This window comes from Lontra canadensis, unplaced genomic scaffold, assembly GCF_010015895.1.
Source record: "Lontra canadensis isolate GAN:19392208 unplaced genomic scaffold, GSC_riverotter_1.0 scaffold23, whole genome shotgun sequence".
Lineage (NCBI taxonomy): Eukaryota > Metazoa > Chordata > Mammalia > Carnivora > Mustelidae > Lontra > Lontra canadensis.
In genome coordinates, this window is record NW_022631017.1 from 6,971,496 (window position 1) to 6,982,552 (window position 11,057).

Sequence of the window (11,057 nt, forward strand, 5' to 3'; positions counted from 1 at the left end):
CATTCCTTTGTGACATGCCAAGGGGCCCTATTACCACAACCCGAAATGCTCTGCTGACCTAATGGACCAAAGGACCGGCAGAACCACCCCAGATAAGCCCACTAGCACTGTGATGAGGGCTCCCATCCTCCTACCACCCAGGCCTTCATCTCCTCACCTGTGATCAAGCTTGCACTGGGAGCTTCTGAGAAATGCTAGATGCCCACGTACACGTGTGACAGTCATGGCTCCTTCCGGAAGGGGGGTGATGCTCCCAGAATCTATTTCCAGAAGGGCTTCAAAAGGTCTGGGCTGAGTGAAACTGATCCCATTTTCACCTAGAATCCTCTGCCCCCAGGGGGAGGAAGCTAGGACTGATGAGGCTTGAGGAGGGGTATTACTGGAAAAACATAATGGGAGGGTTGTAGGCTCCTTGTAGACATTTCTTTCACCCCATCCTTCACTAGGCTGACCCCAACCTTGCTCCTTATGTTCAGGGGCAGGGGTGAAAGACAAGATCTAAGTCTGGCACTCCATTCCAAAACACGAGGGAAACTGAGGTTTGCCACGTAGTAGTTTCTATAGCAACAGCCCACCATCTGGGACCCTACTACATCTTTCCTAGACTCTGGGAAAGACAGCATGCTACACGCCTCTCCTTGGGGTCAGAGAAACCCCGGGGTGTATCATAGTGAGCTGTAGTTCGTGACATCTCTGAGTAAGAAGCAAAAAAAAAAAAAAAAAAGAAAAAGAAAAACTTGCAGAAGAGGCAGAAACGAAGTGGAACTTAAGTTCCAAGTCAAAAAGCCATGGCCACGTACACAAGCCAGGGCCCACAGAGTGGGACTACAAATCCCGGCGTTCCTGGCGGAGCCGACGGGAGAGACTACATTTCCCCGCGGGCGCTGCGGTAGGCCTGCGAGGGGCGGGGCGGGGCGGGGCGGACCGCGGGGGCGTGTGCTGCCCTCTGCCGGGCGCGGCGGGAAGTGGGTGCGGATTGACAGGGGGAGCCCCGGCGCCCGGCGCGGGGCTTGGTGACAGCAGAGGCGGCGGCCGCGGGCTGGACCTAGGGAGCGGCGGCGGTGGCGCCGACGGCAGCTGGAAGGGCGGACGGGGCGGGCCTCCCTGGTGGCGCGGAGCCGGAGGAGTCCGGGAGGGGGCGGCAGGCGCAGCTCGCGGGCCGGACACCTGAACTTGGGACAAGTTGCCAGAGCCGCGGGGCACAGGCGGCGGACGGATTGACCTTCAGAGCTAGGTGAGCGGGACCGGGGGGCAAGGGGTGCACGGAGGGCCCGGAACCCCGGACCCAGGCTCCCCCGCCCGCATTGTGGGTGCGGGAGACAGGTGGGTGGATGGGGGTGCCGGCTGAAGAGGGGACAGGGAGTGTGTGTGCCGCGCCAACACCAGCTCTGCGGTCCGTCTAGTCTGGGACTCTCCGCACATGGCCCGAGCGGAGCTGCCTGCGGAGCCCGGGAACCCCTCCGGCCCCTCACTGCAGGCCCGGGCCGGGGGCGGCTTCTCCGCGACCTTATGTAACCAGGCGGGAGGGGCCGGGGCGGGCATGGGCCTTCCCGACTCGGGAGCTGGGAGTCGAAGGGGCGGGAGGCGTGGGAGTGAACTTGCAACAAGTTTGAGGGACGTGTGGGCCTTGCGCCTACTCCTTCTCCACCGGAGGCGGCTGGGGCGGGTGGTACGGGGGAGGGCGCCGGAGGCCCGGGAGGTGTGCGGGGGCCGAATTCGCCCCGGCCAGGCCCAACCTGGATGGTCCCGGGGAGTGGGAGGGCCGGGACGGCGCCACGCCCCCGGGGCTGGGCTGCTGGAGCGGGGCGGGTGGAAGTACCATCCCTCCCTCCCTTCCCGTCTCTTCCTCCCCCTCGGTGTCTTAAGAAGCGGCGCGTCCCCTAGTATCCTAAGCTCAGTCTTCTTCTCCCCTTTGCATTAACTCCGCGACCTCTGGGAACCCCAACCCCAGAGCTCACGCTTCGCGCGCCCCTCTTTCTGCTCCCCGGAGCTCCCAGCCATCTGCCCCAAGTACCCCCACCTTCTTGGTCCAGAATCCCGGAAAACACTCCCCCTTCCCCTTATTCCAGGAGTTCGTACCGCCCAACCCCTTGACGTCCCGCCCTCGAAATCCTCGCGGGGTCTCCTCCCCACCTCCCCAAACCCGGGTCGGCCACAGGGGCATAGCGCGTGCACTTCCCTCCTCGAAGAGAGCGGGTTGATGCCAGCTTTGTCCCCGCCCCTCGGCCCCTTCCCGGCCCGGGGTTCTGGCTTCACGCACCGCTGCCCGGAGCTGCTCGGGTTTGCGCGAGCAGGTTCGCGCCGCAGCAGCCTGGCTCGCCCCAACCCCGCGCCCGCGGGGAAGGAGGGAGGGCTCCCGGGGCGGGGCTCCTCTGCACGCGCGCCCGCAGTGTCCCCAGCTCCCCCTCCCCGTTCCCTGGCGGCCGCTCACTGCGGAGTCCTTCCCACCCCAGTCCACTCCAGCCGGGATTCTCTCGCTTGTCTGTTCCGGGGACGGTTCGGCTCTGTTTCTGGTCTGGACTTGAGCGCAGTTGCCTCCTTTGGCATTACGCCCGCAGGAAGTGTCCGTGAATTACCGCGCAGCCCCCACCCTGAGTGAGGGAGTCTTAGTCCAGCTGAGAAAGGGCAGGGCCGGTGCAGGCCCTTAGTGATACTTCTCAGATGTGGGCTCAGACCCCTGCACCCGCCCAGTCCAAGATTCCACTGGCCCAGGACCTGGCAATTGGTAGGGGAGGAAGGTGGCTCTGGTTTCCTCTTGGGCGGCCAGATGCGATTGGCTCAGATCGGAATGTAGTTCCTGGCTCTTTAGCCTGTTGGCTCGGAGGCCCTCTGTGTGCCCAGCCTGGTGGAGAGCCTCCAGGCCTTGCCCTCAGGCGGATAACAGTCTAGGGGAGAGATGCCAGCAATAAGGCTGGTCTTAGACGCGGCCGAAGGAGAGAGCCCTGCGTGGTTAGTTTGCTGGTATGCTAGTACCATGCCTCAGTTTCCCCAGCTGTAGGAAAATGAGCAATTCACTTGGCCCTCTTCTTTCTGCCTGCCCCCCCGCCTCCAGACGCTAGTTCCCCCAGGAACTAGAAAGCATAAATGAGAGGCTGTTTGTGTGACTCTGTGCCCTGTCTGCTTTTCTGGAAGGGAGCTGATACTGCTTACAACTCAGCTCTAGTAGGTGCGGACGAATGGGAATCCTGTTCCGGTCCCGGGGAGGAGGTGCAGGGCATGGGGCAGGGGACCCTTCCCCCGCTCGAGTGAGCACCAAATCCATGGAGAACCAGATGGGCTGCTGAGGGCTGAGAATTGGGTGACTCACAGTCAGAGGTGGGCAGGGGGTGGGCCAGGGCCTGGGATGATGGGTCCACCTAGGGCCCACCCCCATGGCCAGTCAGCCCCCTTGAGCCTCAAGGCTGGAAAGTAGGTAGGAGGGGCCTCCCACCCTTCAGGGCTGGCTGTCCTTTGGGGGTCTGGCTTCTGGCCCTCATCCCTCTTGGGGCTTTGTTTATGGCTGTAATTGTTTCATTAGCTGGGGTTTTATAGAGTTACTTAGCACCTGCCCCCACAGGGAGTGGCCCAACCACCCCCTGGCTTCTGTCTCTTCCTTTTCAAAGTCAACTTGGTTTCTGCCCATAGCAGGGGTTTCCCCAACCGCAGCAGGCATGAGAGCCAGGTTGGGCCTTTGTCCTAGGGATGGAGGGCCGTCAGCACTTGGGGCCCAGCTTGGGGCTGCCCTGGACATGACCGTGGAAATTGGGTTGACCTCCTCTGATGCTGAGGGAGGGAGGTCAGGATTTCCAGAGCTGCCAGAAGTGTCAACCCCCCACAACGCTGCAGGTGGATACGTAGGTAACGTGTCTATTGTCCTCTGAAAAAAGAGGGAGGAAAAGGTACACTCCTTCCAGGCTGTTGTGAGGGTTCAGGGTAGAGCAGTGTCTGGTACGTGGTGAGTCTGTAGTGTTGCTCCATGTTTCACTGTGGGGCGTGTGTAATTGAGAGGAGTTTGTGTGTGTGTGTGGTGATGAGATGATGGGTATCTAGGTACATGTGTACAGATGAATCGTCCGTGTGTGTGTCTGTAGGGGTATAACCACACGACATGTTGATGGAATATTCATCTAGTCTCTTTATGCTATAATAGAACAACATTCTAAGAAAATTTAGTTATAAATAATAGTTGCATTTATTGTGTCTTTACTTTTTTTTTCCTTAAAGATTTTATTTACTTATTTGTCAGAGAGAGAGAGAGAGCGTGCGCACGCACAAGCAGGGGGAGCAGCAGGCTCCCTGCCAAACAAGGAGCCCAATGTGGGACTTGATCCCAGGACCTTGAGATCATGACCTGAGCCAAAGGCAGATGCCCAACCGACTGAGCCACCCAGGTGTCCTGTGTATTTACTCTTTAGAGTGAGGTAGGAGTGATTATTTGCGTTATCCAGATTCAGAGAAGTTAAGCAAGTTGCCTGAAGTCACACAGCATGGAAGAGGTAGGGACTCTAACCAAGGTTCAGCTTCCTCCAGAATCCATGTTCTCAATCTCTCAAGCAGACCACTTCGGGTTTCTCAGGAGTTCTCTCTCAAAAGGTGGGCAGGTGGGGGTCTGGGAACCTTCTTTGCCCCATGCAGGGTCTCCTGCTCTGAGCAGGGGTGTAAACTGGCTGAGGCCTCTGCCCCAGGGCCACACCTGTCTCCTGGCTGTTCTTCTGAACTCTACTGACACAGGTGACCAAAGGACCTCTGGTGAGGACTCTCCTGACTGGCCCCGGGGAGGAGAGGAGTTCAGACAAGGTTCCCCAGGTCTCCTTGGAAACCTCACACATTAACTTGCGTGCAGCCCTCGCTAGGCACTTGTTTACTAGATGTGGGGAAAGGCTGCGGCAGCTACTGAGTGAGAATGAGCAGCCACCAGTCACGAGAACACAGGAGTCCCTTCCCGGCCAGCCGGTATGGGCGTGCAGGTCCCACTGCTCTCAGCCTCCATCTCCATGGCTGGGAATCTATCACCTAGCCTGGGTGGGGGGTGCAGTTTCCCCTCTAATGTGAACCTTCTATGGCTCTCTGGCAAAGGTAGCCAGACAGGAGAGGCTCCCCAGAGGGTCCCCGGGGGAGGGGGACACTGCTGAAGTCCACTTTCTAGATATGAGCTCAAGGCTGGCCTGGGTGGTGCGACCAGCCAGTTTCTCTTGGGACATAATCAGAGCCAGCACGTACTGAGCCCTGAGCTAAGTGCCACGTTGCCAGGAGATTGTTGAGAATAGGAGCTCCAGGGTCAGGCTGCTTGGCTTGGAATCCCACCTCTGATATATCCTAGCTGTGTGACCCTGGGTCAGCTGCTTAACCCCGCTGTGCCTCCATTTGCATGCCTGGAAAGCAAGTGTTATGCTAGCACCTGCTTACTAGTGCTACAGGGAGGGCTGAGTATTGTTTTTTAAGATTTTATTCATTTATTTTAGAGAGAAAGAGAGAGAACTCCAGCAGGGGAAGGGGTAGAGGGAGAGGGAGAGAGAATTCCCAAGCAGACTCTGCGGTGAGTATGGAGCCCAACTCAGGGCTCAATCCTAGGACCATGAGCCAAAATCAAGAATCAGACGCTTAACTGACTGAGTCCCCCAGGCACCCCATCTGGGCTGAGTATTTTGACACGTGCTGCAGGTATGAGACTTAGAATAGCTCGAATGAGACCTAGAATAGCATCGTGCTCAGAGATGTTATTAATCGTAACAGACTCTTACAACTCCTTTATTTCTCTATTTCTCATTCCCAAGTGAGGAAATAGAGGTACAGAAAGCTCTAGCGAAGAAAAAAAGACCTGTGGGTTGCAAACTGGACTCCCCTGCACATCTGACACCCTCGAAAGCAATGCCTTACATGGGGCTTTGTAGCTTTGGTCGCCCCAGCCCCCCTTCATTCCCTGGTGACCACACCCAGCCCGGTCCCTACGGTTAACAAAATCAAATGGACTGCAGTGCTTGAGGCATCTCTCCGGCCCCCTGCCCTGCCCCGCCCCTGGGGATTCCGTGGGTAGCATCTGGCCTAGACACTCACTACCCACTCCTGACCCATGGCTCGCTCCCCAGCGGATGCCTCAGAGGGGCAGGGGCATGAGGCAGAGCCATTGCTGGTTTTCTTTCCCGGCTCCTAGGTGTGGGCATGCGGAGGAGAGAGGAGGTCTAATACCCCCACCATGTGATGCCGTGGGGATTAATCCAAAATTCCAGCAGGTTTTCCAGAAACCCATGGTCCATATTTCCTCCTCCCAGTCCTTTGTTCATGCTGGTCCCTTCTCCTTCCCACCCCCCCTGCGCTCCTCCCTCTAACCAAATCCTCTGTCCATCAGGGCACACCTTCCAGGGAGACCAGGAGATGGATCCATGGGTCCATGACTGTAGCTTTGGCTGGATATTATGATCGCCTGGGGAGCTCTTAAAAATACTGGAACATGCCTGGCTGGTTCACTTGGTAGAGCATACCACGCTTGATCTCTGGGTCATGAGTTCAAGCCCTACACTGGGTGGAGAGCTTACTTAACCAAAAAAAAAAAAAAAAAAAAAATTACTAGTACATCTGAATCTTGAAGGAGGAACCCATATTAAAAATTCCCCAAATGATTCTGATGCCCTTTTTCCAGGGCAGCAACTCTCAAATTGGAGTGGGCATCAGAATCATCTGGAATAGTTGTTAAAATGCAGATTGCTAGGCCTTACCCCCAGGGTTCCTGACTGAGTAGGTCCAGAATCAGTAGGCCTAGAATTCTAGTAGGTCCTGGAATTTGTATTTTGGATGAATTCTCAGGTGATGCGAATGCCGCTGGTCCCCAGACCATGGCTTGAGAACTCACTGCTTTGCAGTTTTCCCAGGCAGAACCTTTCTGTCTCCTGGGTCTCTGGTTGCTTTGGGCCTCTGAGGCCTGTCTTCTTTCTGAAGCCAGGTCCCAGGGGGTGGAGACCACTGTGACACCACTTGGTGACTGCTAATCCCTGGTATAATCATATACTCAGCTGCCTTCCCCACCTTGGCTCTCTGCCTGCACCTCCTGTTAAACTGACCAGCCTTGTGTCCTCGGCACCACCCTCTGGGACAGGTGCTCAGGAAATATTTGTTGCTTGATCAAGGTGAGATGAGGTAGACACCAAAGGACCGCACTGTCCCCAGGAGGCATCAGAACATGGAGTGGGGTCTAAAAGCTCCTGTGAAAGTGCTTGAGGACAGAGTGCCATTGCTGGGTTAGTGGGGAGCTGTCCAAAGTGGTCCTTGGCTCTGCTGAAGTGAGGCTAGAGAAAGACCCACCATGTGACTTGACTTTCCTACCCCGTGGTAGGCAAGTATGGCATCACTGTTGAATTGTGTTTCTTAACTACTAATAAAAATGATTAAACACACACAGAAGGCAGCTGAGACCTTCTCCTTCCTGACCCAGACTGGAGATGTTGGCCGGGGTGGGGGGGCTTGTCACTGATAGATGGAGGAGTGTCTCCATCATCTTCTAGGAGGTCCTGGGCCTTGAGGGCAGCAGATAGCTGGGCCACCTTGGGGGCTCACCCCTGGGCTCTTGGGGGGGATCCTTCCTTGGAAGCCGGAGAAGTCATGAGGTGAGAAGAGGCTGTGACAGGGTCTTGGGCCCTGCAGGGACGTGGCAGGGTGGGTTTGGCCCCTGAGCACGTCAGTCAACAGATGAATGGAACCCTCCAGTGCCAGCTTCCTGAGCCCAGAGGCTGGGTCTGTTTTGTGTGATGCTGTATCCCCAGGGTCCAGAAGAGAGCCTGGGATCCAGCGGGAGCTCAGTCAGTTTTTATGGAGTGAGGGCCTGAGTGTGAATTGAGCCCCCGTCAAGTGCCCAGAAATGAGGACACAACAGGTCTCTGCCCTGTGGGCAGGGTATCGGTTTCACCTCTAATACTCAGGGATGGGCACACAGCTAGACAAGGAGGAGCTCCCTGCCTCTCCCCACACTCTCCCCACCCCCGCCTGGCCACCTGCACTCCCCGGGATCCAGGTCCAGCTTCACTCTGGTTTAGGGCTGACAGTCTGTCCCTTCCTGTGGAGAGTTTGCCAGCGTCTCCCCACCGCCCCCCCTACAGTGCTACCCGTGGGTCTCTGGGGTGGGGCTCTGGTTTATTTTCTCCTGTTTGCCAAGGGAAGTCACAGCCTGTCCTCTGCCTTGTTTATAATTGGTTTGGGGACAGCACCTGCCTCAGCTCCCCCTTGCAGTCCCTGAGAGGTACAGAGTGGCTGGGAGGTGACACACTATCCTGTCCAGCCCCTGTTGCCTCTCGTCTCCCGCCAGCTCTGGACAGGTGTGCTCTCAGCAGCCCCTGCGGCAGGGTGTGGCTGGCTTTGCTGGGGGCTGACTAGGGCTGTGGGGCTGGGGGCCTTAGAAGCTAGCTGGTGCCTCCCCCATATTTTGGAGAGCGGAGGACTGAGGCCTGGGAGCCTGAGGGAGCCTCTCCAGCACCCCATGGCCTGGGGCACGCTTAGGGTCAGCAAGCACGCACTGAGCACCTCCTGTGTGCCTAGCGCTGAGCGGGAGAGCAGGGTGGGTGGGAATGAGAACACAGCTCCTCCCTCTGGGCTGACAGCCTGGCGGGGAACTGTGGGAAACACAGACGACAGAGAAAGGGGACTGGTGGAAGATAGTACAGAGTTACATATAAATGAATGGAAATGTGTCCAAGCCTGGCCCTTCACTCTGAAAAGCGTTCTTCCTTGGTCCAGAGAGAGTTTTTATGAAAGAGTTGTGCCAGCTTGGCGATCTTGGCTCAGCCCTGCCCACCATCTGGGCCCCCAGCAAGGCAGCTCTATTGCTTCCGGGATCCTCTTACCTGCGGGTCACCTCCACAGACCCAGAAGCTTCCCTCCTGGACAGAGTCCGTCCTTCCAGGAGGACCAGAGGCTGCTGAGTGCAAGGGGAGGCCATGGGAAGGCTCTGGCCGCCCACCTGCCGTTCGGAAGCCCCTGGCGATGGGCGAGGTGGGAGGTACTAACTCGGGCCCAACAACTCAGACCTCTTTGGGCCTGACTGTTGCTGTGCCCCCAACAGTTGACCTGGAATCTGGGCCCATGATTTTGCACCTCCCCCCACCTCCTGCACCGTCTGTCCTCCCCTCTCTCCTTTGCCCCCCATGCTCCCATCCCTCTTGAACCTCCAGCTACTTCCACTGTGTCCGGAACACGGGCCCTCAAAGTGTGTGTGTCTCTCTCTCCTGCTCTTTCTCCCCGTTCTCGCCCTCCTCTTTATTTCTTTTTCTGCCTCCCACCTTTTGGTATTCGGGGGGTCCCTTTGGTGCCTCCCCGGTGTCAGCCTACCAACTCTGCTGTTGGGGGCCCAGAAGAATGGCCCGGGGCAGGGTGAGATGGGTGTGAAGGTGCCCGGCCCTACACAGCCTGGGGCTTGTGGTGGCTGGGGCACCCTGAGGTGGTGGTGGGGAGATGGACTGAGGGGCAGCTGGCCAGCTGGGGGAGCCCCTCCACAGACAACCCTGGGTACCACCAGGGCATCACAGATCCAGACCTGTGATGAACTATAGATTCCTCTCTGGTTTGTTGGGCCTAATTATAGTGGTTTTCAAAGCCAGGAGTGAGGAGATAATATTAGAACTTCTGTTTCTATTTATTTATATCCCATCCTTTTCCTCCCCTTTTAATGGTGAAATACGCCATCTCTGCTGATAAGAGCACAAACATGTATGTATGCCGTAATAAGTAACTCTAATCACCCAGGTAACTACCGCCCAGGTGAAGAAACAGAATGCAGGCTTCTGTACCCCGCTTCTGTCCCGACTCCCCTCCTCTCAAAGGTAACCACGATCCTGACCTTTCCGATCATCAGTTCTTGCTTTTTCTTATCGCGGAACCACTGATGTCTGCAGTCTCTATCAGAAGAGTTCGGTTTGGCCTGATTTTGAATTTGATACAGCTAGCATGACACTGAACGCGTTCTTATGTCAAGGTTCTTTCCGCTCCACATTTCGTTTGTGATATCTGTCCAGGTTATGACGTGTAGCTCTCGTGTGTTCATTTTCACTGCTGTGCTGCGTTTCCCTCTATGAACTTGCCACCATGTGGCTGTACCCAGCCTGCTACTCGTGACCGTTGGGGTTGCTCTCCTTTTTCGGCTACTGTGAACAGTCCTGTAAGAATGTCTTCGTGTGTGTTTCCTGGTGCACTGGTGCATGTATTTCCCCAGAGTGCCTATAAGCCTGAATGGAATTGCTAGAGCCCACGGTGTAAGAGGGAGATGCCTAAGCAGACTCCACGCCGAGCGCGGAGCCTGATCTGGGGCTCGATCCCATGACCCTAAGATCACGACTTGAGCCGAAATCAGGAGTCAGATGCTCAACCAACTGAGCCATCCGGGAGCCCTACCTTTAGTAAATATCTTGTTAAGTGGTTGTGCCAATTTATTCCTCACCAGGGGCACCTGAGAGTTCCTGTTGCTCTGGATTCTAGCCAACACTTTGTATTGCTAAAAACTGTTAACTTCTTCCATGTTGGTGCATGTCGCTGTATCTCTCCTTGGGTATAATTTGCATTTCCCTTTTCATCCTTTTTTTTATTGATCTGTTTTTGTGGGGCTTTGCTGACCTGCATGATCTATTCATACATTGGTGTTTATGAGCAATTTATGAGAAAAGAAGCATGTGCTGGGGATGCTCGAAATTTTGTACTCGTGGCCGTGTGCGGTCACCATGGCTGAAAGACTGTGACAATAGTGAATGCCAGGGAGGGCTCCAAGTTGGGAGGTAGGAAGATGGTCTTCAGAGGGGACCCCCAACGGGGCGGCCTCTGCAAGGGCCTCCTGCCCAGCACATCTGGCAGTGGAGGCAGAAGGCTCGAGAACTGGAGCCCTCAGTAGATACCATGCACCTTAGAATCGGCAGGTGTCTGTCTTTCAAGGTCTCTTTGGGTGGTGGTTCTCAACTGGTGGTCATTTTGCCTCCCCGGGGACATTTGGCAACGTCTGATGACATTTTTGGTTGTCACAACTCGGGAAATGCTACTGGCATTTAGTGGGTAGAAGCCCGGGATGTGGCTGAACATCTTGAAATGCTCAGGACAGCCCCCCAGCAAGG

General features: G+C 56.3%; 1 protein-coding gene across 1 annotated transcript in view; it reads left to right on the top strand.

The window, feature by feature from the left end:
* Window positions 1-1,002: 1,002 nt before the first annotated feature.
* Window positions 1,003-11,057, top strand: part of TFEB (transcription factor EB) — a 53,487-nt gene continuing 43,432 nt past the window's right edge. The window contains exon 1 of the mRNA XM_032862216.1: window positions 1,003-1,234. The gene's annotated coding sequence lies outside the window, so the exon portion shown is untranslated. The remainder of the gene's footprint in view (window positions 1,235-11,057) is intronic.